A 24,953-nucleotide genomic window follows, 5' to 3' on the forward strand; every position below is an offset into this window, starting at 1 on the left:
TTTTTTTTTTTGCGGTACGCGGGCCTCTTACTGTTGTGGCCTCTCACTGTTGTGGCCTCTCCTGTTGTGGAGCACAGGCTCCGGACGCGCAGGCCCAGCGGCCATGGCTCACGGGCCCAGCCGCTCCGCGGCATGTGGGATCTTCCCGGAACGGGGCATGAACCTGTGTCCCCTGCATCGGCAGGTGGACTCTCAACCACTGTGCCACCAGGGAAGCCCTGATTTTACTTTTTAAAAGTTATATTTTAACAATAGGATCAAGAATTAAATTGAAAAGCAAATTGCCATTTTTTAAAAACAGAAAGTTAAAATGAAAGGGCTGAGCCATGTAACTGGAGGGTACATCAATCATGGGTACTTGGGACAAAAACCTACAAAGAAATGTCGTGAAAGAAGATTCAAGTCCTGTCAAAGGATACAGCGCTGTCCGGGAATTTCCTTCTACTTGGAAAGCACTTCCCCTCCACAGTCTCAGCTCTCATCATCCAGCAAATGACCATTGCCTTTGCAAGGCTGTCAGTATTTCCCCAAGAAAAGTTATTTCCTTCAAATCATTTGGTTCATCCTTCTTTAAAGCACCTGCTACTTTGTATTGTCATTGATCTGCTGAAATGTCACTACTGGCTCCGTCTTAGCTTCATGCCCACTGTGAGTTCCTGTCCAGGCTGGCCCAGCACTGACCGAAGTTGATCCCTGAAAGATGCGCCGCCTTGCTCCTTGACTTACAGATTCTTAGCTGGTGCACCCCAGTGGAGCTCTATCTTGGCTGGTTGAAGTTCTGACCTCTCGAGACGGGGCAAAGCCCTAAATAAATGATCATCATGTTGCAGGAAGGGGACCCCTTCCAGGGCCTGAGAGTGGGCTCTTGTCTAACACTCAGAAATGAACAGTCCGAGGAGATACCCGTGCTGACAAAGCAAGCGACATTATCGGGAAGGGGCGTCCAGGTGGAGAGCAGGAGGGTCAGGGAGCCCATGGCTCTGCCATGTGGCTCACGGTCTCAGGCTTTATGGTGATGGGGTTAGTTTCCGGGTTGTCACTTGCTTGGTCCATATTTGGTCTGACTCAGGGTCCTTCGTGGTGGTGCACACATCTCTCAGCCAAGATGGATTCCAGCGCAAGGGCTTCTGGGAGGTTGGCAGGAATATCATCTCCTCCCTCTTCCTTTTGGCCCCTCCCGAATTCCCCCCGGTGGCAGCACCTTGCTCCTTATCAGGACCTCCTGCCGTGAGACACTGGGAAAGGCAGGCAGTTTCGGTCAGCAGTTCCCTAACTATCACAGGACACCCTTCCACCTCGGGCTTCACCACCACCTATGACCCGAAGAACATTTACTTCTGTAGACCTTTCAGGGTGGATCCAGATCTCGCCTCTGCTTTCCTCTTTCACTTCTGATTTCCTATTTGGATTTCCCTTCACCCAATATGCTCTCTTTGGTTTCTGTGGGCTCCTTTCCCCCAGCCCTGGGCCAGCGCCACTCTATTCTTACACCCAGCCTTGGCTCGAAAACCACAGGTTTGGCCAGAGACTTAGGCTGTTTAGAAGTTATTGGAGGGGTTTGGCTTCTGGACGCTATTATTGTTCTCAGATCCGGGCCCTTGTGTATCTGCCACGCTACCTTGTCCCCCAGCTGCCAGCAGTCTGAACAGCTGAGAGAACTTATCGTGTGATCGAGAGGACATACCCCCAAGTCCCTGCACTTACAGTTCTCAGTCTTTAGCCTCTGCATCCTTCAAAGTCCACTGGCAGTGAAATGGAGCAGGACCCTACGGGGCCTTCCCAGGACAGGAATCCCCTGCCCCCCAACCATGTCCCCTGCCTACCTTTTGTCTATAGAAAAACTTTAGCCAAAGAATAAATTTAATCAGAGAAGTGAGAAAATGCAGAAGCAAAGGAAAGCAGTCAAACAGGACCAAATAATAATAGTTTAGTCATTAAACAAGGTCAAGGACCTTTAGTTCCTCCTCAAGAGTTATAGATAATACTCTGAGTCATGCCCTTTGAGCCGTTTTGCAGCTACTGAAACCCCCGCCAGGTGGAAGGAGTTAACTACACGATGACCAGACTGTAGCCACGACATGAGCTGCTCCATCTTACACAGTTCTGGGAATTGACTTCAAGGAAATGGGAACAGACCAACCCTGGAAGTGAAGATTAACTGTACTTAAAACAATCAAGATGACACTGATCAGACGATGGCATGACCAATTTCAAGATAATTGTCAGAGCTGCCTGTGCTGTTCTGCATGTAGCCCCCTCCCTCTGCCTATACACCCCTGAAACTCCCCTATAAAAGCTCTTGCCACCTTGGCCTTTGCACACAAGCCCACCTTCTACCCCAGCTGCCAGTCTCCAAAATAAAGCAAACTTTCCTTTCTACCAACACTTACCTCTCGAGTACTGGCTTTTTTTTTTTTTTTTTGCGGTACGCGGGACTCTCGCTGCTGTGGCCTCTCCCGTTGCGGAGCACAGGCTCTGGACACGCAGGCTCAGTGGCCATGGCTCACGGGCCCAGCCGCCCCGTGGCATGTGGGATCTTCCTGGACCGGGGCACAAACCCGTGTCCCCTGCATCGGCGGGCGGACTCTCAACCACTGCGCCACCAGGGAAGCCCGAGTACTGGCTTTTGAGTGGTGGGCAGCCGGACCTGAGTTTGGTAACAGCAGGTCAACCTGAGTTTTGTATTAATTCTAGAGTTCTTCTCCCTGTTTCCCACTGCTCAACTGTTAGCAACGTGGTCATTCTCTTCAGAGGGCTGCCGCATCACACTGCATCAACCCACGATCCATTTGACATCAATCTCTAGTGTGGCTAATTTGGCCCCTTGCACCAGACCATTGGAAAATACACCTTCCACTTACCATCAGGAACATTAATCAGAACTCTCACACCACCTCCTTGGGCAACACAATGGTCTCTTAAACCTTAGTTTTTCTTTTACTTTTCGTTAGCTATATAATAATGCTCACTTTAGGGAAGTTTATCTATATCTATCTATCTATATTTGCAATAAGATAAAAAATAGCATTGCTATAATCTGCCATCCAGAGATAAACCCTGCTAACAGCATGGAATACACTTCATACTTTCACTTCTACAGTACATAAATATAAAAAACGTTATTATGAAAAATGGCATCTTATTGCCCTTTGAAATCTTTTTGTATATAAGAAAATCCATTTCCATGTCAATATGTATACTTTTAAATAACTCAACTGCATTTCATTGTATAGATGACCAATGTTGATGCGAATAATTCCTTGAGGTTGGGATTTAGGTGGTTTTCATTTTTTCACCATTACAAACGGCACTGCAGTGGAATTTTGATCATAAGTGTGTACTAGTCAGATTAGAAAAAATCCAGTAAAGTATAAGAAAGGACTAACATCCCCAGCAATAGAAAATGTTGCTACAGGCTGCGCTCATCACTGTTCTATGCTCTGAGACAGGAATCCTAACAGGACCCAAGGAAGGAGAATCCATGAACTTGCCTATTAGAAACAGCAGGCCCAGAAAGACCTTTTCTCATGGAAGGATAAACAAACAGTGGAAATAAAAACAACAAGGGGCCTGTGAAAGGGCGAAACATTTAAAGAACAGAGAACATTATATTCAACATGAAGAGGAAAACATATGTTTAAAACATTACTGATAAAAACGGGGGGAAAAGTAATTTATTTACTTTTTTAAAGTATTTTATGAAAACAAGGACTTTCGGAAACAGGAAAAGAAAGATGAGGCCAAGATGCAAGTGAATGAACTGAAAATCAGATGGGTGGATTATGAGAAACTGTAAGCAAAAGTAAAGTGTCATCGCAGGATGCAAAGCTGCACTGGAAATAGGAAAGAGCCTGCCCTGTTGACACTGCCTGAGAAACAGGTACCTTTTCTGTTGAAAATGGTGTTATGCTGTATATGATGCATTTATTCTAACAAACAATTCCAGACACCTACTGAGAATGCCAACATTTGAGGATAAATGCTGAGAATCCCAGTTTGTAAAGAAACCACCTGTAGCAGGGGAGGATGGAAACATTGTAACAGGCTGAGTTCGCAAACTGAGGCTGGTACAGTGCTGTTGGAACATAGTGAAGGTAGGCTTAACCACCCAAAGAGGGAGGAAGGTCTTCGTGCAGGATGTAACTTGTAAATCAGGGCTTGTGAATGAGGCAGATTTGGCCAGATTCCAAAGGGACAGGAAAAATTCCAGGGAAAGGAAAGAGCATGGGCAAAGTTCTCAAATCCACCTCCATCTATATTTAATACCTCTTAGTATTAACATTGCCAGGGATCATTTTAGCTCCTTAAAATAACCTTTGCCTGAGAAACACGCACGCCCACGTGTCAATGTTATGACAATTTCAGCTGTTAAAAAATGGTTGTATTACTAAAGAATGTGAGACATTATGCCCATGGGCTAGCTCTAGTTCATATAGTAAATAATCGCATGTTTTTTAGGCTATTGAAAAGTTACAGAAAACTCAAATTAGTACTTTTAAAAATATGGTAAGACAAAGCAGAAGTGCAGTTCCCAATATTTAATCATTGTTTCTCTAAAGGTCTCAGTGTCTGAACAAAGAGCTAATTGCTCATTGATAGTGCAATTGTAGAAAACGCAGATGTCCCATTTCTTTAAATAACTTCTCTTCCTACAGAATGGCCACGTCCTGTGAGATATAAGTTCATCCAAATAGAATATGGACTGTTTATGGAAGCAATCACATCCTATTTTTGGAACCACTTGATATAACTCTGTCACTGCACAAAATACAACCTTCTCCCAGCCCCCAACTTTTTTCTTTTTTTTTTGGTATGCAGCAAGTATTCAGTTTAACAAAATAACTCTGACGTTCTGAAAACCTGGCAACATTTCATTTTTCCATTATGTCAGGTGGGAATGAAAAGGAACCAAATATTACTGATAGCAACATTAGAAAAGCTTGTCCTCTTGGCTGATATACAGGTGGGAATCATTACCGGTAACAGAATCTTTGTAACAATCATTTTATCTCTACATATAGCTGAACACTGAGCTCCATAGTCAAATTTAAAAAGAGAGAAGGTTGATAGATAGGCATTCAAATTCTATTTCATCCTTGTAATCTCCCGGTCAAGGTTTTTTTTCTTTTAATTTTTATTGGAATATAGTTGATCTACAACGTTGTGTTAGTTTCAGGTGTACAGCAAAGTGAATCAGATATACATATACTTATATCCACTGTTTTTCTTTTTTTTTTTAGATTCTTTTCCCATATAGGCCATTACAGAGTACTGAGTAGAGTTCCCTGTGCTATACAGCAGGTTCTTGTTAGTTACCTATTTTATATATAGTAGTATGTATATGTCAATCCCAATCTCCCAATTTATCCCTCCCCCGCCTTATCCCCGGTAACCATAACTTTGTTTTCTACATCCATGACATGTTTTGTAAATAAGTTAATGTTTACCCTTTTTTAAAGATTTCACATATAAGTAATATCATATTTGTCTGTGTCTGACGTACTTCACTCAGCATGACAATCTCTAGGTCCATCCATGTTACTGGCATTATTTTGTTCTTTTTAATGGCTGAGTAATATTCTATTGTATATGTGTACCACATCTTCTTCATCCATTCCTCTGTGGATGGACATTTCAGTTATTTCCATGTCCTGGCTATTGTAAACAGTGCTGCAGTGAACATTGGGGTGCACGTATCTTTATGAATTATGGTTTTCTCCCGTATATGCCCAGGAGTGGGATTGCTGGGTCATATGGTAGTTTGTGATGGGAAAACTGGACAGCTACATATAAAAGAATGAAATTAGAACACTCCCTAACACCATACACAAAAGTAAACTCAAAATGCGTTAAAGACCTAATGTAAGGCCAGACACTATCAAACTCTTAGAGGAAAACATAGGCAAAACACTCTGACATAAATCACAGCAAGATCTTTTTTGACCCACCTCCTAGAGTAATGAAAATAAAAACAAAAATAAACAAATGGGATCTAATTAAACTTAAAAGCTTTTGTACAGCAAAGGAAACCATAAACAAAATGAAAAGATAACCCTCAGAATGGGAGAAAATATTTGCAAACAAAGGATTAATCTCTAAAATATACAAATAGCTCATGCAGCTCAATATCAAAAAAACAAGTAACTCAATCAAAAAATTTAGAAGATCTAAATAGACATTTCTCCGAAGAAGACATACAGATGACCAAAAAGCACATGAAAAGAAGCTCAACCTCACTAATTATTAGAGAAATGCAAATCTAAACTACAATGAGGTATTACCTCACACCAGTCAGAATGGCCATCATCAAAAAATCTACAAACAATAAATGCTGGAGAGGGTGTGGAGAAAAGGGAACCCTCTGCACTGTAGGTGCACTGTAGGTAGGAATGTAAATTGATACAGCCACTATGGAGAACAGTATGGAGGTTCCTTAAAAAACTAAAAATAGAAACACCATATAACCCAGCAATCCCACTACTGGGCACACACCCAGTCAAGGCTTTGAATGAAGGGCCCTGCAATCACTACCCCATTTTGCATGGGTAAACACCACAGTACTGACACAGGTCTGCTGGTTATTGTCAGGGAGAAAGCACACCGTATATGGAGTAGGAAGACACATTCCAGTCACTTAATTCTCAGAATGCTTTCAAAAACATTTTCTAAAATTTAATGGCTATCAGTTTCTTTGAATGCAAAATGGGACCACGAATGAGAACATATTATGTAAAAGAGGAAAATGAGAATATATAGGGGACAAAATTTTTATAAACCATAAAGTGTTAGAAATCTATCTTTATGAATAATGCATCATTATTTTTATATGGGATAAGAATTAACAACAAATTGCTTTTGAGCCTTTGACAATTAACACACAAAACTAAAGATGGCTGGAGAAAAAGTACTAAACTGCTTTTCAGATACTAACACTATTTAGCTAACTGCTGTATTTCAAAGTGTGCATAGATCCAACTAGTTATGGGTTAAACATATATTTAACACACACACACACACACACACACACACATACACACACACACACACACGCTCACAGATTGCTAATTGTCCTTCTTCTTCCTAAACCATCACTGTCCTATTTCCCTCTCCAGTATGACTGATCTGCCACCCAAAAGCTCTGCGGCTCTAGAGTTTCATTCAGCCATTTAGTTCATTGTTGGAAATGATAAGATTTGCTAGGCATTATATCTGTTCTATGTGTTTATCATATAGGTTCCATCTATTTCATGTAGTTTCTAGACCTCTAAAATAGGTAAGAGACAGTTGCTTATTAAAATCTGTTAAAATAAGCCTCTTGAAATTTCTTAGCTCAACAACCTTTTAAAATGTCAAATACAGAGAGGTTTTGCACTTCCTTTCAACTCTTTTAAACAGGGTCTCCTTTGCTTGCTGCCAAAAACACTAAAAACTGGAATTTACTACTTTCAGGAAATTATTAAAATTTTAATTAAAAAAATAATATCTAGCTGCTTTAGCGCAATGAGTTCAAAGTTTTTAAAGTCTAACCAACAGTCCGATAACACAGAGACCGGTAATCACTGCATCTCACGTATAATATATTCATGTACAGATATGATTGACAGGTCAAAATTTAAATGCGGAAATGTGGGAAGTGACACGGGCTAGGGAAGGGGAACAAAGGAGGCTTTTACTGGAGAAAGCAGGAGAGAATGCACAGAACACTCCATACATTCCCTGACTATAAAATGATAGCATTTGAGGAACAAAATAAATATGACTCATAATTGCAGAATGTAGAGTAAATAGGCTTTAAATTAAATTTCATAGGAGAATTTCATCATATTTGATGACGAAATGTAGATATACATTTGTTTTAAATAAAAAATAAACATACTAGTCTTAAATTAGTATTTGAAAAACTACATCACATTTTCTAAAATTCCTAAGAATGAAATGTGTGTGTGTGTTTGTACTGCGCTCTGTGCTGGGGAAGGATGCTGAGGAGGAAAAAGGGGTTATCTCCATGTTTTTAAAATAATAGAGTTTAACCATCTGTTACACTTCATATTGGAAATACTTTAAATCTCCACATGAACTTGTAAATATTCATGCCTCCTAAAACTGGGAATATTTAGGTAATGATCAACCTTAACAGAATTGCTATTTTTAAATAAACTAAAAAAAAATAAGAGTTTATGTGAGCTCGTCAGCTCTTATTCTTATATAAAATCCATGTTCTAAGAAATATTAGTAAACCTTATTGTTAAGATTCTCAGTGAAATTAAAGAAAACATAAAGTGCTTTGGAGATCACTGGTTTCATGGTGACAATCTGGTCACTGTGACAGGTCGTGCTATGAGGGGGCTGGACACTTGAGTTCATGTTCTCCCTGTGCCTTCTACAAAGCTACATGACTCCAGGAAAGTTACATAGGTTCTTAAGGGTTTCTTTTATTGGTAATATGCATATTCCTAATATTAACCTCATAAAGTGGTTTTGAGAATCAAAGGATCTAAAATGATACTCATAAATCATTCAACATGACAAACTGGAAATGCTCAAAGTATACTGTAGCATTCTTGTTGAAATATAAAAGCTACATCGCAGAAGTTGCACAGTTTTTCTAGAACATTTTGACTGCGTTTTATTTATTAATTTTTCAGCTTTATTCAGATATAATTGACATCTGACCTTGTGTAAGTTTAAGAGGTACAATAAGAAGACTTGACACAAGCATATATTGTGAAATGATAACCACAAAAGGGTTAGTTAACACTTCCCATAATTCAGAAAATTACCTTTCTTATGTGTGTGTGGTAAGAAAATTTAAGATCTACTCCCTTAGCATTGTCCAATTTTTATTTCCATTAAGAGTCATTAAATATTTCCGTATTTAACTATTGGCCAACAAGTTATTTTATTATGATTGGAGAGATAGGATGGATTTACCATGTCTCTATACATAGGTATTTATCATCCTTGCACATCATGCCAAGATTCAGAGAGAATTGTATTTTACAAGAGATTTCTTAAAAATTATAATATGATCACTTTTGTAAAGTTTCTCAGAAGTCATAGAAGATAGTAAAATGGACATTTATCAATATATCAAACTAAAAATAAACTTGAGAGTGATTTAGGACTTTGAAAATAAAATCAGTGAGAATTGAAAACAAAATAAGGTCTTATTTCTGTGTTAAACAGTACTCTAAAGGAAATTAACCTAGCTTCTTGCTCCAAGGAATTTGTTCCTGGAATCTAACACTATAAATCAACTGAAGAGCTTATTTATCGAGACTCACAGTTTGCCTATGAAGGCTCACTTCAGGGCCCTCGTTTTGCTGTCCATACCAGCGCATTTCTCTGCTTTGCAGGACCTGTCAAACTTATCCATCCTTGTCCTACCACTGCTTAAATGCCTGCCCTGATTTCCTGTTTTGAGACATTATAAGCTCTAAGTGATGCACTCCCTGGCACTCCCTGGTAGGTCTAAGAAACTTAGCTTTGCTTCATCAACAGATTTCTCTAGTGGACTTTTAGAGAGTTGATACCAATTTTAAGATAACTCTTACGGTATCTAGACAATATATGAATATCTTATATCCTCTTGATGTTAAACGGTAACGCGTTCTTTCCATTGGTGTACAGATTAATCTGAATATGTGCAGAGGAAACTAAACAGTCATACTTTGATTGAAAGTCATGTGCCATTCAAAGAAATCCAGGGGATCGTTCTCTAGTGCACGAAAATCAAGAGACAGTTGTCTGTCAGTAGGAAATGGATACCATTAGAACTCCCCCTACTCTTTTGTAACTTAAATAAGAAAAAAATCCAATTAATTCTATTATATTCCACAATATACCAACAGGGATGGTGCTACCCTTGGGCCTCTACAGAAAAGCTGTAGTAAAGTAGATCAGCATTCCTATTCGGTTATTTGCCCCTTTACTTTTTTTTTCTCAAATATAAGCATTTATTAATACTTCATGTAGGAAAAAGGTGTTATAAGGCAGTACATTAGTGATATGAAATAGTTACTCGTCAGAGACAAAAATATGATTTTCCACTATTCCAGGAAAGTTAGTAACAAAATATATGCATTTGAAATATCAATTGGAATAAAACTCAATAATAGAAATAAGTCTTTATATTAGAAAATTTAAAATAATAGCCAAATTATATTGAATTCTGTAAAAGTCACTTTAGTACGTTCAGTTATTTCATGTTATCTTGGACCTGACCTTTTTTTTAACATCTTTATTGGAGTATAACTGCTTTACATTGTGTTAGTTTCTGCTGTATAATAAAGTGAATCAGCTATATGTATACCTATATCCCCATATACCCTCCCTCTTGCATCTCCCTCCCACTCTCCCTATCCTACCCCTCTAGGTGGTCACAAATCACTGAGCTGGTCTCCCTGTGCTCTGCGGCTGCTTCTCACTAGCTATCTATTTTACATTTGGTAGTGTATATATGTCCATACCATTCTCTCACTTCGTCCCAGTTTACCCTTCCCCCTCCCTGTGTCTTCAAGTCCATTCTCTACATCTGTGTCTTTATTCCTGTACTGCCCCTATGTTCTTCAAAACGATTTTTTTTTAAGATTCCATACCTATGGGTTAGCATATAGTATTTGTTTTTCTCTTTCTGACTTACTTCACTCTGTATGACAGTCTCTATGTCCATCCACCTCACTACAAATAATTCAATTTCATTCCTTTTTATGGCTGAGTAATATTCCATTGTATATATGGGCCACATCTTCTTTATCCATTCATCTGTCGATGGACACTTAGGTTGCTTCCATGTCCTGGCTATTGTAAATAGTGCTGCAATGAACATTGTGGTACATGTCTCTTTTTGAAATATGGTTTTCTCAGGGTATATGCCCAGTACTGGGATTACTGGGTCATATGGTAGTTCTATTTTTAGTTTTTTAAGGAACCTCCATACTGTTATCCATAGTGGCTCTATCAATTTACATTCCAACTAAAAGTTCAAGAGGTTCCCTTTTCTCTACACCCTCTCCAGCATTTACTGTTTGTAGACTTTGTTTTTTTGTTTTTTTTAAAGAAGATGTTGGGGGTAGGAGCTTATTAATTAATTTATTTATTTTTGATGTGTTGGGTCTTTGTTTCTGTGAGAGGGCTTTCTCTAGTTGTGGCACGCGGGGGCCACTCTTCATCGCGGTGCGCGGGCCTCTCACTATTGCAGCCTCTCTTGTTGTGGAGCACAGGCTCCAGATGCGCAGGCTCAGTAGTTGTGGCTCACAGGCCTAGTTGCTCTGCGGCATGTGGGATCCTCCCAGACCAGGGCTCGAACCCATGTCCCCTGCATTAGCAGGCAGATTCTCAACCACTGTGCCACCAGGGAAGCCCCTTGTAGACTTTTTGATGATGGTCATTCTGACCAGTGTGAGGTGATACCTCATTCTAGTTTTGATTTGCTTTTCTCTAATGGTTAGTGATGTTGAGCATCCTTTCATGTGTTTGTTGGCAATCTGTATGGCTTCTTTGGAGAAATGTATATTTAGGTCATCTTCCCATTTTTGGATTGGGTTGTTTGTTTTTTTGATACTGAGCTTCATGAGCTGCTCATATATTTTGGAGATTATTTCTTTGTCAGTTGCTTCATTGGCAAATATGTTCTCCCAGTCTGAGGGTTGTCTTTTTGTCTTGTTTATGGTTTCCTTTGTTGTGCAAAAGCTTTTAAGTTTCATTAGGTCCCATTTGTTTATTTTTGTTTTTATTTCCATTGCTCTAGGAGGTGGGTCAAAATGGATCTTGCTGTGATTTATGTCATAGAGTGTTCTGCCTATGTTTTCCTCTAAGAATTTTATAGTGTCTGGCCTTACATTTAGGTCTTTGATTCATTTTGAATTTATTTTTGTGTATGGTGTTAGGGAGAGTTCTAATTTCGTTCTTTTACATGTAGCTGTCCAGTTTTGCCAGCACCACTTATTGAAGAGGCTGTCTTTTCTCCATTGTATATTCTTGCCTCCTTTATCAAAGATAAGGTGACCGTATGTTCATGGATTTATCTCTGGGCTTTCTATCCTGTTCCATTGATCTCTATTTCTGTTTTTGTGCCAGTACCATACTGCCTTGATTACTGTAGCTTTGTAGTATAGTTTGAAGTCAGGGAGCCTGATTCCTCCAGCTCTGTTTTTCTTTCTCAAGATTGCTTTGGATACTTGTGGTCTTTTGTGTTTCCATACAAATTGTGAAATTTTTTGTTCCAGTCCTGTGAAAAATGCCATTAGTAGTTTGATAGCGACTGCATTGAATCTGTAGACTGCTTTGGGTGGTATAGTCATTTTCACAATGCTCATTCTTGCAATCCAAGAACATGCTACATCTCTTCATCTATTTGTATCATCTTTAATTTCTTTCATCAGTGTCTTATACTTTTCTGCATACAGGCCTTTTGTCTTCTTAGGTAGCTTTATTCCTAGGTATTTTATTCTTTTTGTTGCAGTGGTAAATGAGAGTGTTTCCTTAATTTCCCCTTCAGATTTTTCATCATTTGTTTATAGGGATGCAAGGTTTTTCTGTGCATTAATTTTGTATCCTGCTACTTTACCAACTTCATTGATTAGCTCTAGTAGTTTCCTGGTAGCATATTTAGGATTCTCTATGTATAGTATCATGTCATCTGCAAACAGTGACAGTTTTACTTCTTCTTTTCTAATTTGGATTCCTCTTGTTTCTTTTTCTTCACTGATTGTTGTGGCTAAAACTTCCAAAACTATGTTGAATAAGAGTGGTGAGAGTGGGCAACCTTGTCTTGTTCCTGATCTTAGTGGAAATGGTTTCAGTTTTTCACCAGTGAGAATGATACTGGCTGTGGGTTTGTCATATAAGGCCTTTGTTATGTTGAAGTAAGTTCCCTCTATGCCTAATTTCTAGAGAGTTTTTATCATAAATGGGTGTTGAATTTTGTTGAAAGCTTTTCCTGCATCTACTGAGATTATCATATGGTTTTTATCCTCAAATTTGTTAATATGGTGTGTCACATTTATTGATTTGCGTATAGTGAAGAATCCTTGCATTCCTGGGATAAACCTCACTTGATCATGGTGTATGATCCGTTTACTGTGCTTCTGGATTCTGTCTGCTAGTATTTTGTTGAGGATTTTTGCATCTATGTTCATCAGTGATATTGGCCTGTAGTTTCCTTTTTTTGTGACATCTTTGTCTGGTTTTGGTATCAGGGTGATGGGGGCCTCGTAGAATGACTTTGGGAGTGTTCCTTCTTCTGCTATATTTTGGAAGAGTTTGAGAAGGATAGGTGTTAGCTCTTCTCTAAATGTTTGACAGAATTCACCTGTGAAGCCATCTGGTCCTCGGCTTTTGTTTGTTGGAAGATTTTTAATCACAGTTTTAATTTCAGTGCTTGCGATTGCTCTGTTGATATTTTCTGTTTCTTCCTGGTTCAGTCTCAAAAGGTTGTGTTTTTCCGAGAATCTGTTCATTTCGTCCAGGTTCTCTATTTTATTGGCATATAGTTGCTTGTAGTAATCTCTATGATCCTTTGTATTTCAGCTGTGTCAGTTATTACTTCTTTTTCATTTCTAATTCTGTTGATTTGAGTCTTCTCTCTTTTTTTTTTTTTGATGAGTCTGGCTAATGGTTGATCAATTTTGTTTATCTTCCCAAAGAACAAGCTTTTAATTTTATTGATCTTTGCAATTGTTTCCTTCATTTCATTTTCATTTACTTCTGATCTGATTTTTATGATTACTTTCCATTGGCTAACTTTAGGGTTTTTTTGTTCTACTTTCTCTAATTGCTTTAGGTGTAAGTTCAGTTGTTTATTTGAGATTTTTTTTGTTTCTTGAGGTAGGGTTGTATTGCTATACACTTCCCTCTTAGAACTGATTTTGCTGCATCCCATAGGTTTTGGGTGGTTGTGTTTTCATTGTCATTTGTTTGTAGGTGTTTTATGATTTCCTCCTTGATTTCTTCAGTGAACTCTTGGTTACTTAGTAGCATATTGTTTAGCCTCCATGTGTTTGTATTCTTTACAGTGTTTTTCCTGTAACTGATATCTATTCTCATAGCATTGTGGTTGGAAAAGACACTTGATAAGATTTCAATTTTCTTAAATGTACCGAGGCTTGATTTGTGACCCAAGATATGATCTATCCTGGAGAATGTTCCATGAGCACTTGAGAAAAATGTGTATTCTGTTGTTTTTGGATGGAATGTCCTATAAATATCAATTAAGTCCATCTTGTTTAATGTATCATTTAAAGCTTGTGTTTCCTTATTTATTTTCATTTTGGTTGATCTGTCCATTGGTGAAAGTGGGGGTGTTAAAGTCCCCTAGTATGACTGTGCTACTGTCGATTTCCCATTTTATGGCTGTTAGCATTTGCCTTATGTATTGTGGTGCTCCATTTATGTGGTGCATAAATATTTACAATTGTTATATCTTCTTCTTGGATTGATCCCTAGGTCATTATGTAGTGTTCTTCTTTGTCTCTTGTAACAGTCTTTATTTTAAAGTCTATTTTGTCTGATATGAGAATTGCTACTACAGCTTTCTTTTGATTTCCATTTGTATGAAATACCTTTTTCCATCCCCTCACTTCCAGTCTGTATGTGTCCCTAGGTCTGAAGTGAGTCTCTTGTAGACAGCATATATACGGGTCTTTTTTTGTAACCATTCAGTCAGTTTGTGTCTTTTGGTTGCAGCATTTAATCCATTTACATTTAAGGTAATTATCAATATGTATGTTCCTATTACCATTTTCTTAATTGTTTTGGGTTTGTTATTGTAGGTCTTTTCCTTCTCTTGTGTTTCTTGCCTAGAGAAATTCCTTTAGCATTTGTTGTAAAGCTGGTTTGGTGGTGCTGGATTCTCTTAGCTTTTGCTTGTCTGTAAAGATTTTAATTTCTCCGTGAAATGTGAATGAGATCCTTGCTGGGTAAGTATTTTAAAATTTATTTTATTTTTACTTATTTTTAGCTGTGTTGGGTCTTCGTTGCTGCACGTGGGCTTTCTCTAGTTATGGCGAGCGGGGGCTACTCTTCATTGCAGTGCACAGGCTTCTCATTGTGGTGGCTTCTCCTGTTGCAGAGCACAGACTTTAGGCGTGTGGGCTTCAGTAGTTGCTGCACACAGGCTTTGTCTAGTTGTGGCGAACGGGGGCTACTCTTCATTGCCGTGCATGGGCTTCTCGTTGCGGTGGCTTCTCTTGTTGCAGAGCACTGGCTCTAGAGTGTAGGCTCAGCAGCTGTGGTGCACGGGCTTAGTTGCTCTGTGGCATTTGGGATCTTTCCAGACCAGGGCTCAAACCTGTGTTGCTTGCGCTGGAGGCAGATTCTTAACCACTGCACCACTAGGGAAACTCTGGGTAGAGTAATCTGGTTGTAGGTTTTTCCCTTTCATCACTTTAAATATGTCCTGCCACTCCCTTCTGGCTTGCAGAGTTCCTGCTGAAAGATCAGCTGTTAACTTTATGGGGATTCCCTTGTATGTTATTTGTTGCTTTTCCATTGCTGCTTTTAATATTTTTTCTTTGTGTTTAATTTTTGATAGGTTGATTAATACGTATCTTGGTGTATTTCTCCTTGGATTTATCCTGTATGGGACTCTCTATGCTTCCTGGACTTGATTGACTATTTCCTTTCCCATATTAGGAAGTATTCGACTATAATCTCTTCAAATATTTTCTCAGTCCCTTTCTTTTTCTCTTCTTCTGGAACCCCTACAATTCGAATGTTGGTGTGTTTAATGTTGTCCCAGAAGTCTCTGAGACTGTCCTCAATTCTTTTCCTTCTTTTTTCTTTATTCTGCTCTGCGGTAGTTATTTCCACTATTTTATCTTCCAGGTCACTTGTCTGTTTTTTGCTTCAGTTATTCTGCTATTGATTCCTTCTAGAGAATTTTTTATTTCATTTATTGTGTTGTTCATCATTGTTTGTTTGTTCTTTAGTTCTTCTAGGTCCTTGTTAAACGATTCTTGTATTTTCTCCATTCTATTTCCAAGATTTTGGATCATCTTTACTATCATTACTCTGAATTCTTTTTCAGGTAGACTACCTATTTCCTCTTCATTTGTTTGGTCTGGTGAGTTTTTAACCTTGCTCCTTCATCTGCTGTGTGTTTCTCTGTCATCTCATTTTGCTTAACTTACTGTGTTTGGGGTCTCCTTTTTGCAGGCTCCATGTTTGTAATTCCCATTGTTTTTGGTGTCTTCCCCCAGCTGCTAAGGTTGGTTCAGTGGGTTGTGTAGGCTTCCTGGTGGAGGGGACTAGTGCCTGTGTTCTGGTGGATGAGGCTGGATCTTGTCTTTCTGGTGGGCAGGACCACATCTGGTGGTGTGTTTTGGGGTATCTGTGAACTTAGTATGATTTTAGGCATCCTCTCTGCTAGTGGGTGGGGTTTTGTTCCTGTCTTGCTAGTTGTTTGGCATGGGGTGTCCAGCACTGTAGCTTGCTGGTCGTTGAGTGGAGCTGGGTCTTAGCGTTGAGATGGAGATCACCCGGGAGCGCTCTTTCCGATTCTTATTATTTGGGGCCAGGAGGTCTCTGGTGGTCCGATGTCTTTAACTCAGCTCTCCCACCTCAGAGGCTCAGGCCTGACACCCGGCAGGAGCACCAAGACTCTGTCAGCCACATGGCTTTTCAGCTGACAGCGTCCTCTGGGAGCCTGGCCCTGTGCTAGCTGGTGAGACCTGAGTAAACTCATTAAGACTGGGAGCCACAGCAGTTCTGTGGGAGCTGCTGCCTAAGGAAGTGGGTGAGGCCTGCACCTTTACTCCTGAACACTTTTCTGAAAAAGCATTTGGCTCCCTTCCTAGAGGAAGCTTAAACTATTTTGTTTTCCACATCTAAGAAATTGAAATCGTACTGACAATCCTACTGCTTTTTGAGACAAACAGAATTGCATTGATGAAAAATAAACAAATAAATGGTGAATCTGTCACTTTCTGGATAGGGTTCTCACTTTTTCAGACCAGTGGATAACTGCTCTGGACCAGGGTTCCTCAAAGGTACTCTAGAAGAGTGATTGAACCACACGGAATCTTCTGGCTGGAGAGACCATTTTCCTGCAAATGTGAGTAATTTGCTACCTTCTCACCAGGAGAAATGAATCCTCGTGACCACAGGTGTAGGTGCCACAGGGAAGGAAGGTCTGGGCTAGGAGAGACACCATGCAGTGCTGCTGTGTGTCTTAGTTATAACTGGTATCTTGACCTACACAACACAATTCTTGTAGCTCTATCTTCCACATGCATAACTATTTCCTCAGGTTACATCTCCGCTGTTGTATGAAACAACCCACTAGAAAAGTTCAGCACATTTCATTTAGCAAACCTCACATCAGAAGGAGACCACCTACATGAATTTCCTTGTTTCATATTGCTAATTCATTCAAAAGCATTTTCTAAATGACTACTATTTTCCAGGTATTACTGCCATCCTTAAAGTGATGGCTTTTCATATTCCTCTAGAAAAGATGATTTCTCCAAACAGGTACTTGTATCATTTTGTTTATTTTGTTTACCTTTGGGAAGCTTCTACATCAAAAGCCTTGTCTTTATTAAACTACAAATCCAAATTCATTTGCAGCTCCTTTTGTTCATACAAAGGTTACTGTGTTTCTATCAATTTGGGATGAAAGTACCAAATGCTTGTCTTTCTGCAGAGAGATCAGAACTCCTCCTTGGTGAAGATCAGACTCCCACCTCCCTCCCCATCGTGGCCATCCTCTGGCCTTTGATCACGATGCTAATTCATCATAAACCCACACCTCATAATGATCCATCTGTTTAGATTTTCTCATCAGTAGTTGTTAAAATCAGGCAAAGATTTGCTTGTTGGTTATTTTTATTCACAGCCACATTAATACAAGCCTTAAAGTAATCAACTTGTATTATGTGGCCTTTCATGCAGGGCGCACAGATTTGCTGCCTGTTTAGTTTATCTAGGCTCATGCTTGCGAGGCAGCTGTTAGGCATTTAGCTAATAAAATCCTCTTCCTCCGGGGAACTATGCTTTGTCCAGTCCCGGGGAGCCACATATAGCCATGTAGTTTACAGTTTAACACTGGAGGCTTTTCAAATCAGTTGCTAGTTCCAGATTTTGGTGGATAGCCTCTTTAAAACTAGTGAACTATTTCAAGCATGACCAAATTTGGTCACTGTGGCTTTTATTTTAATTTTCTTGAAGAGAGTGGGTGAACACTTAATATTATAATTTTGAGATGAATCACGCTGACTTCAAGTGTTAGGAAGTAAAGGATCTTTGAATGTACTTAAACCCGTCTTCTGTTCAGTGCTTCTATTTGACGTTTTCTGGGGGAAGAAGGGTCTTATCTGTTTTTTTTAAATACTGAAGAAATGAAAATATATGAGATTAAACCTTTTCTCATTTGATTGTGTCCCGGCCAAAAGATCATATCAATGAAAACTCATTCAAATGCCTCATTAAAATTCAGTCCCTAGATGAGCAAACTTAATTGGCATGAAGTCAAGATACATAATTATTTAAATTAGGAACATTTCTAGAAACAGAAGGTTATGATGAAAGGCATCTATTTACATCATTCCACTGAATTGGAAGTTATGATAAAAACTGTGTATTTTTGCTAAAAAGAAAGTGAAATATAAAATTATAACTCTATAGCATCTTTAAAACAAAAGAGGTTTATTTAAAATATCTTAGATGCCCTTTGGTTCGTTTGTATTGAAAGGAAGATAAAGTCTTTCTTTTACAAACACATCCTATCAAAGCTAACAACGTTGTGATAAATTACCCTGAGGCTTAGTACAAATAGCTTTGAACATTAAAAAAAAATGAATGGCAAAAAAAATCAATAAAAAGTTATTTTCAAAATTAGTATGTGTGCAGATATCACAAACATAGGGAGAACTCTGAGACTCGGTTCAGGGGAGTCAACAAAACGATGATCAATAGAAACCCAGAGTGTGAAAATTACTTTAAGAATTAGTAAAAACACAACAAAGAAGATCCCTGCATGCTTCTCAACACCCCACGTAGTTCTCTGTCATTCCATTTATATGGCATATTTTTCTTAGCACCCAGGGACCCAGGGTGGTTTCCTTGACAGTATCATAGTTATTTGGGTATAAGAGAAATACTTTCAGAATCTCAGAAAAAGGGTTTATAGCTCATTAAAATTCCACCTGCTATAGAACTGCTGACACACTGTTTTTCATTTCCCAAAAGGCATGTTGGTTTGAGGCTAGTTTTCTTTTTTTTTAGGATTGGTATTATTATTGTTGCAGGTATTTGCTAAGGGAAGACAATGCAAACAAAATTCTAAGAATAAACACGGAACAGCTTTGCGTAACTTGAGCCATGTTGTCACACTTCTCTTCCATGTCGGTGTATTTCCCTCATTTTCATGTTCTTGTTTTAACTATTCTTTTTCTATTATCAGGTAAAAGGAATTATCAGAGTTTCTCTCCACATACTGTCTGTATTAGTGGTTTACATTAGTGGTTACAGTAAAGCAATTGGTTCATTCAAGAAAACTGAAATTAATCCCCTCCTTTCCACAATAAAAGGAGAAAATGACAAAATAAATAGCAAAAGTGGTATCTATCCCTATACACAAACAACCAGGGGTCAGCTGAATAGAGGTTTAAGAGGGTAGAATAGCAAGGGTAGGTTGAGTCATCAGAAAGCAAAGACACTGTCCACACCTCTTACCTTTTATGGGACTCAGGGTAAATGGAGGGCTATTTGGAAAAATGTTGTCACTAGTGTGTGAGTTTCAACATATACATCAAGAGATTATTTTAAAATGAGATTTTCCTGTTGGGACTGCCATGGCTACGTCTCCTATTTTATTGTTGTTTTATTTACTTTATTTTTTATAGTTTATTTATTCATTGCTAATTTTTATTGGGGTATAGTTGATTTACAATGTTGTGTTAGCTTCTTCTGTACAGCACAATGAATCAGTTATACATATACATATATCCACCCTTTTTAAGATTCTTCTCCCATATAGGCCATCACAGAGTACTGAGAAGAGTTCCCTGTGCTAGACAGTAGGTCCGTATTAGTTATCTGTTTTATATAGAGTAGTGTGTATGTGTCAATCCCAATATCCCAATTTATTCCTCCCCCGCTTAACCACCAGTAACCATAAGTTTATTTTCTACATCTGTAACTCTACTATTTTGTAGATAAGTTCATTTGTAGCCTTTTTTAATATTCCACATATAAGTGCTACCATATGATATTTGTCTTTCTCTGTGTGACTTACTTCATTCAGTATGACAATCACTAGGTCATCCATGTTGCTGCAAATGGCATTATTTTGTCCTTTTTATGGCTGAGTAATATTCCAGTGTATATATGTACCACATCTTCTTTATCCATTCCTCTGTTCGTGGACATTTAAGTTGCTTCCATGTCCTGGCTATTGTAAACCGTGTTGCACTGAACACTGGGGTGCATGTATCTTTTTGAATTATGGTTTTCTTCTGATACATACCCAGAAGTGGGATTTCTGGATTATATGGTAGGTCTTTTTTTAGTTGTTTAAGGAATCTCCATATTGTTCTCCATAGTGGCTGTACCAGTTTACATCTCCACCAACAATATAGGATGGTTCCCTTTTCTCCACATTCTCTCCAGCATTTATTTTTTGTAGATTATTTGATGATAGACAATCTGTCTGGTATGAGCGGATACCTCATTGCAGTTTTGATTTGCATTGCTCTAATAATTAGTGATGTTGAGCTTATTACACCAGCCAGTGGCAGCTTAAAAGTTAAACTGGTTCCATAAAATTCTAACCTAAAACCAAAAAAGATAACCAATAACAACCAAGTATGTACTGGACTTTGTTTTTCAAACTTCCTACTTTAATATCAGGAACAGTTCTTTCTAAATGTCCATGAATATTGAAGGTATTCTAGGCCACACCAAAGCTTAATATATATCAAAAGGTAAAAACTCTCTAAGTCATGTTCTGCTACCTGAACACAACAGAACTTGGAATTTATAGTCAAAGAATAAAGAAAATTAGAATATTTGGAAATTAATAAAGGTTTTCCTGGCTAGAGGTTATCAACTTAAGTAATGAATACTGTGTGCATATTTTTGTAGTATTTGAATCTTATTTCTTATTTTATTTTTTGTCAGCTCTTCAAGCTGATCTTCCACATCATTTATTTACTTTTCTCTTGGGTTTTGATTCTGTATTTGGCTGCTTCTGATGCATAGCTTTTTTTTATGTTTGTTTTGTTTTTTAATTTATTTTTGGCTGCGTTGGGTCTTTGCTGCTGTGTGTGGACTTTTTCTAGTTGCTGCGAGCTGGGGCTACTCTTTGTTGCAGTGCACGGGCTTCTCATTGCAGTGGCTTCTCTTTTTGGAAGCATGGGTTCTAGGAGTGCGGGCTTCAGTAGTTGTGGCATGCAGGCTCAGTAGTTGTGGCTCGCGGGCTCTAGAGTGTAGGCTCAGTAGTTGTGGTGCATGGGCTTAGTTGCTCCGCGGCATGTGGGATCTTCCCGGACCAGGGCTTGAACCCATGTCCCCTGCATTGGCAGGTGGACTCTTAACCACTGCACCACCAGGGAAGCCCTGATGCATGGTTTTAATTGTGCATTTATGTTTAAAATGTCATCTTTACACAAGTAATACCTATTACAGACTTTAGAGAATAGAATAAGCAAAAAAGGAAAACAAAAATGACATATATGCCTAAATCCCAAAGTAATTATTTTAACCACTGATAATATGCTTGAATATAGTCAGTCATATAACTTTAGGCATGATTTTTTCCAGTGTAGCATGTATACTGCTTTGTAACTTTAATTTTAACACTCTGTTAGTCTTATCAAGTAAACATTCTCTGCACAAGCAACTGAAATTAATTCATACTATTTATTGTAAAGATCTACAACAATTTATCTACTCGGTCCTTTATTGTGTGATATTTGGGTATTGGCAGAAGTTATTATCAGCGTTATTATTTTGGTGCTTTTATTCAAGAATGCAGCAATCAGAATCAGTGACTTTTTCAGTGGAGTTCGTAAGTCTAAAGTTTCCTTCCTTGATATTTCAGAAAATTGTCTCTGGTTTGTAAGAATGATATAAATTTTTTTTTTTTTTTTTTTTTTTTTGCGGTACGCGGGCCTCTCACTGTCGTGGCCTCTCCCGTTGTGGACGCGCAGGCTCAGCGGCCATGGCTCACGGACGCAGCCGCTCCGCGGCATGTGGGATCTTCCCGGACCGGGGCACGAACCGGTATCCCCTGCATCGGCAGGCGGACTCTCAACCACTGCGCCACCAGGGAAGCCCGATATAAATATTTTTATCCCTCAAATTGGAGAATATATGTGAAACATTCATAATTGTCATTTTCACACTAATGTCAATAGCTTTAGTAATCTGATACAAAACAAAAAATAACATAGGGGATTAGGTTGTTTGTGGCTAAAAAAAAACCTGTTCATTTCTTCTGACATTTTCCCTCTCTTCTTCTTTATTCCAACATCATTTTATAATTCTGCAATATATTGTATTTATCTTTTTATTCACTGAAGCGTGTGATGTTTAAGTCATTTTATCTCTCTTTAATTTTTAATCATTTAAGCTAAATTGCGAGCCTGCAATGACTCTTGACAGGGAGATCTTGTGATATTAAGCAATGTCTTTATCTTTAGGGCCAGCCTTTGTTACTTATTAGCTCCAAGGTTATTTCAAATGCTGGCCTTAGATCCCAACATCCAAGAGGAAATATTCAAATCCTTCCCACTCCTATCAAATAAAGACAGCCTTAATTTCAAAATCTCTTCACTTGCTATCAGATGGTTTCATAATGTATTAAATGGCATCAGGAACATGGTCCTCTATAATAACATCTGTTTGAATAGTTGCCCCCCATGTCTTGCCTTTGATAGTTCCGTTGTAAAATTGCTGAGGGATTTAGAGAATGTTGAAGAATAATGTCAGGATTCAGTCTTCATTCATTCATTATTCAACAAGCATGTATGATGGTCAACCATTATCAGGAACCAGGCTTGGCACTAGCAGTTACAAGATGTAATATACATGTTGCCTGGCATTAAGGAGATGGGTATTCTAGCTGCAAACACAGGCAATTACAATCATAATCCATTTTGAAAGGTGTAACCCTGGGGACCAGAACTGGCCATCCGGGAGCTCCTCCTCTGTTTACTAGCTGTGTAATGTGGGGCAAATTAATTTGCCTAAGTCAGTGGTCAAATATATAAAATGATAATGGTAACTGTACACAGCCTATGGAGCTGTCAAGGGTTAAATGACATACTATGTAAAAGGTTCAGCATAAACTGGGGCACAGAGTAAACACTCAATCGGCATACGTTTTTATCATTACTAACATTGATGAGAGAGTGAAATACACAGCCTTGTGAAATATTGGACCTGAGGGACTTACACTGTCTCTTTTTTTTTTTTTTTTGCGGTACGCGGGCCTCTCACTGTTGTGGCGTCTCCCGTTGCGGAGCACAGGCTCCGGACGCGCAGGCTCAGCGGCCATGGCTCACGGGCCCAGCTGCTCCGCGGCACGTGGGATCTTCCCGGACCGGGGCACGAACCCGTGTCCCCTGCACCGGCAGGCACACTCTCAACCACTGCGCCACCAGGGAAGCCCTACACTATCTCTTGATATGGCGAAGGTTGCGACTTTAGGGATAGGGAGGAGTTCACCTTGAAGTAGAGAAGGGGAGAGAGGACTTTTAGACACAGGGTACACCTAGAACAAAAGCACAGAGAGGTGAGAGAGCATGGCAGGATCGTCTGTGAATAATCAAAAATAGGAACCTTGGCAACCCCTCCTCAAGGGGGAGGGGGTGAGGGAGGCACGGATTGGGAGTTTGGGATTAGCAGATGCAAACTATTATATATAGAGTAGATAAACAAAAAAACCCTACTGTACAGCACAGGGAACTATATTCAATATCCTGTAATAAACCATAATGGAAAAGAATATGAAAAAGAATATATATATGTATAACTAACTTTGCTGTACAGCAGAAATTCAACACAACGTTGTCAATCAACTATACTTCAATAAAATAAATTGAAAAAAATAGGAACCAACTGCTGTTGAACAAAATGGGGCTGGTTATATAAAGCACTGTGAGCCTGTATCAGGGGTTGGCAAATTTTTCTGTAAAGAGTGAGATAGAATATATTTCTGTCTTTACGCGTCAAACCTTTTCTGTCACAACTTTGCGACTCTGCGCTGGTGGTGGGAAAGCAGCCATAGACAATACGCAAACAAATGAGCACGGCTGTGTTCCAATAAAACGTTGCTTACAGAAACTGAAGGTTGAATTTCATACATTTTCATGTGTCATAAAATATTATATTATTAATAATATGTTGATATTTGCACATATTTAAAAGTGTAAATCCCATTTTTTGCTGATGGGCTGTGCAAAAATACAGGCTGTGGGCTGTACTTGGACTGCAGACCCGTAGTTCGTCATTCTACTCTCCATAGAGAAGTATTGTGCAGCAATTAAAAATATTGTATTGATTTAGAAACATCCTTAATAGTATACAGAAATGTACCTGCTTAATAATCCTAAGCATAAGGAAAAGACTGAGAGAAAAAGCACCAAAAACTCAAGAGTAGCTGACTCTCAGTGTTACAGATTTTACTATATTACAGTGGTTATACTTTTTCTTCCTTCCAAGTTTTCTAGACTGAGCATAAATTAATTTTAAAATTAGAAAATATAGCTTTCATATATTCATAGGTATGCAAAGTTAACTGATAAGTGATCCAATGTGTTTTCAGGATATGTCCATTTGAAATAAAATTCAGATAATTCATGTCAAAATAAAATCTATACCCCAACAATTTTTATTTCTTTTACAATTCCTTTTAACATTTTAAGCTGCATAGAATTAAAAAAAAATGACTGGTCAAAGGTGAGTTTAAGAACATGTATACAAAATCTGTGTTAATGTTTAAGATTTCC

The sequence above is a fragment of the Delphinus delphis genome, chromosome 4 (genome assembly GCF_949987515.2).
Source record: "Delphinus delphis chromosome 4, mDelDel1.2, whole genome shotgun sequence".
In the NCBI taxonomy this organism is placed as follows: Eukaryota; Metazoa; Chordata; class Mammalia; order Artiodactyla; family Delphinidae; genus Delphinus; species Delphinus delphis.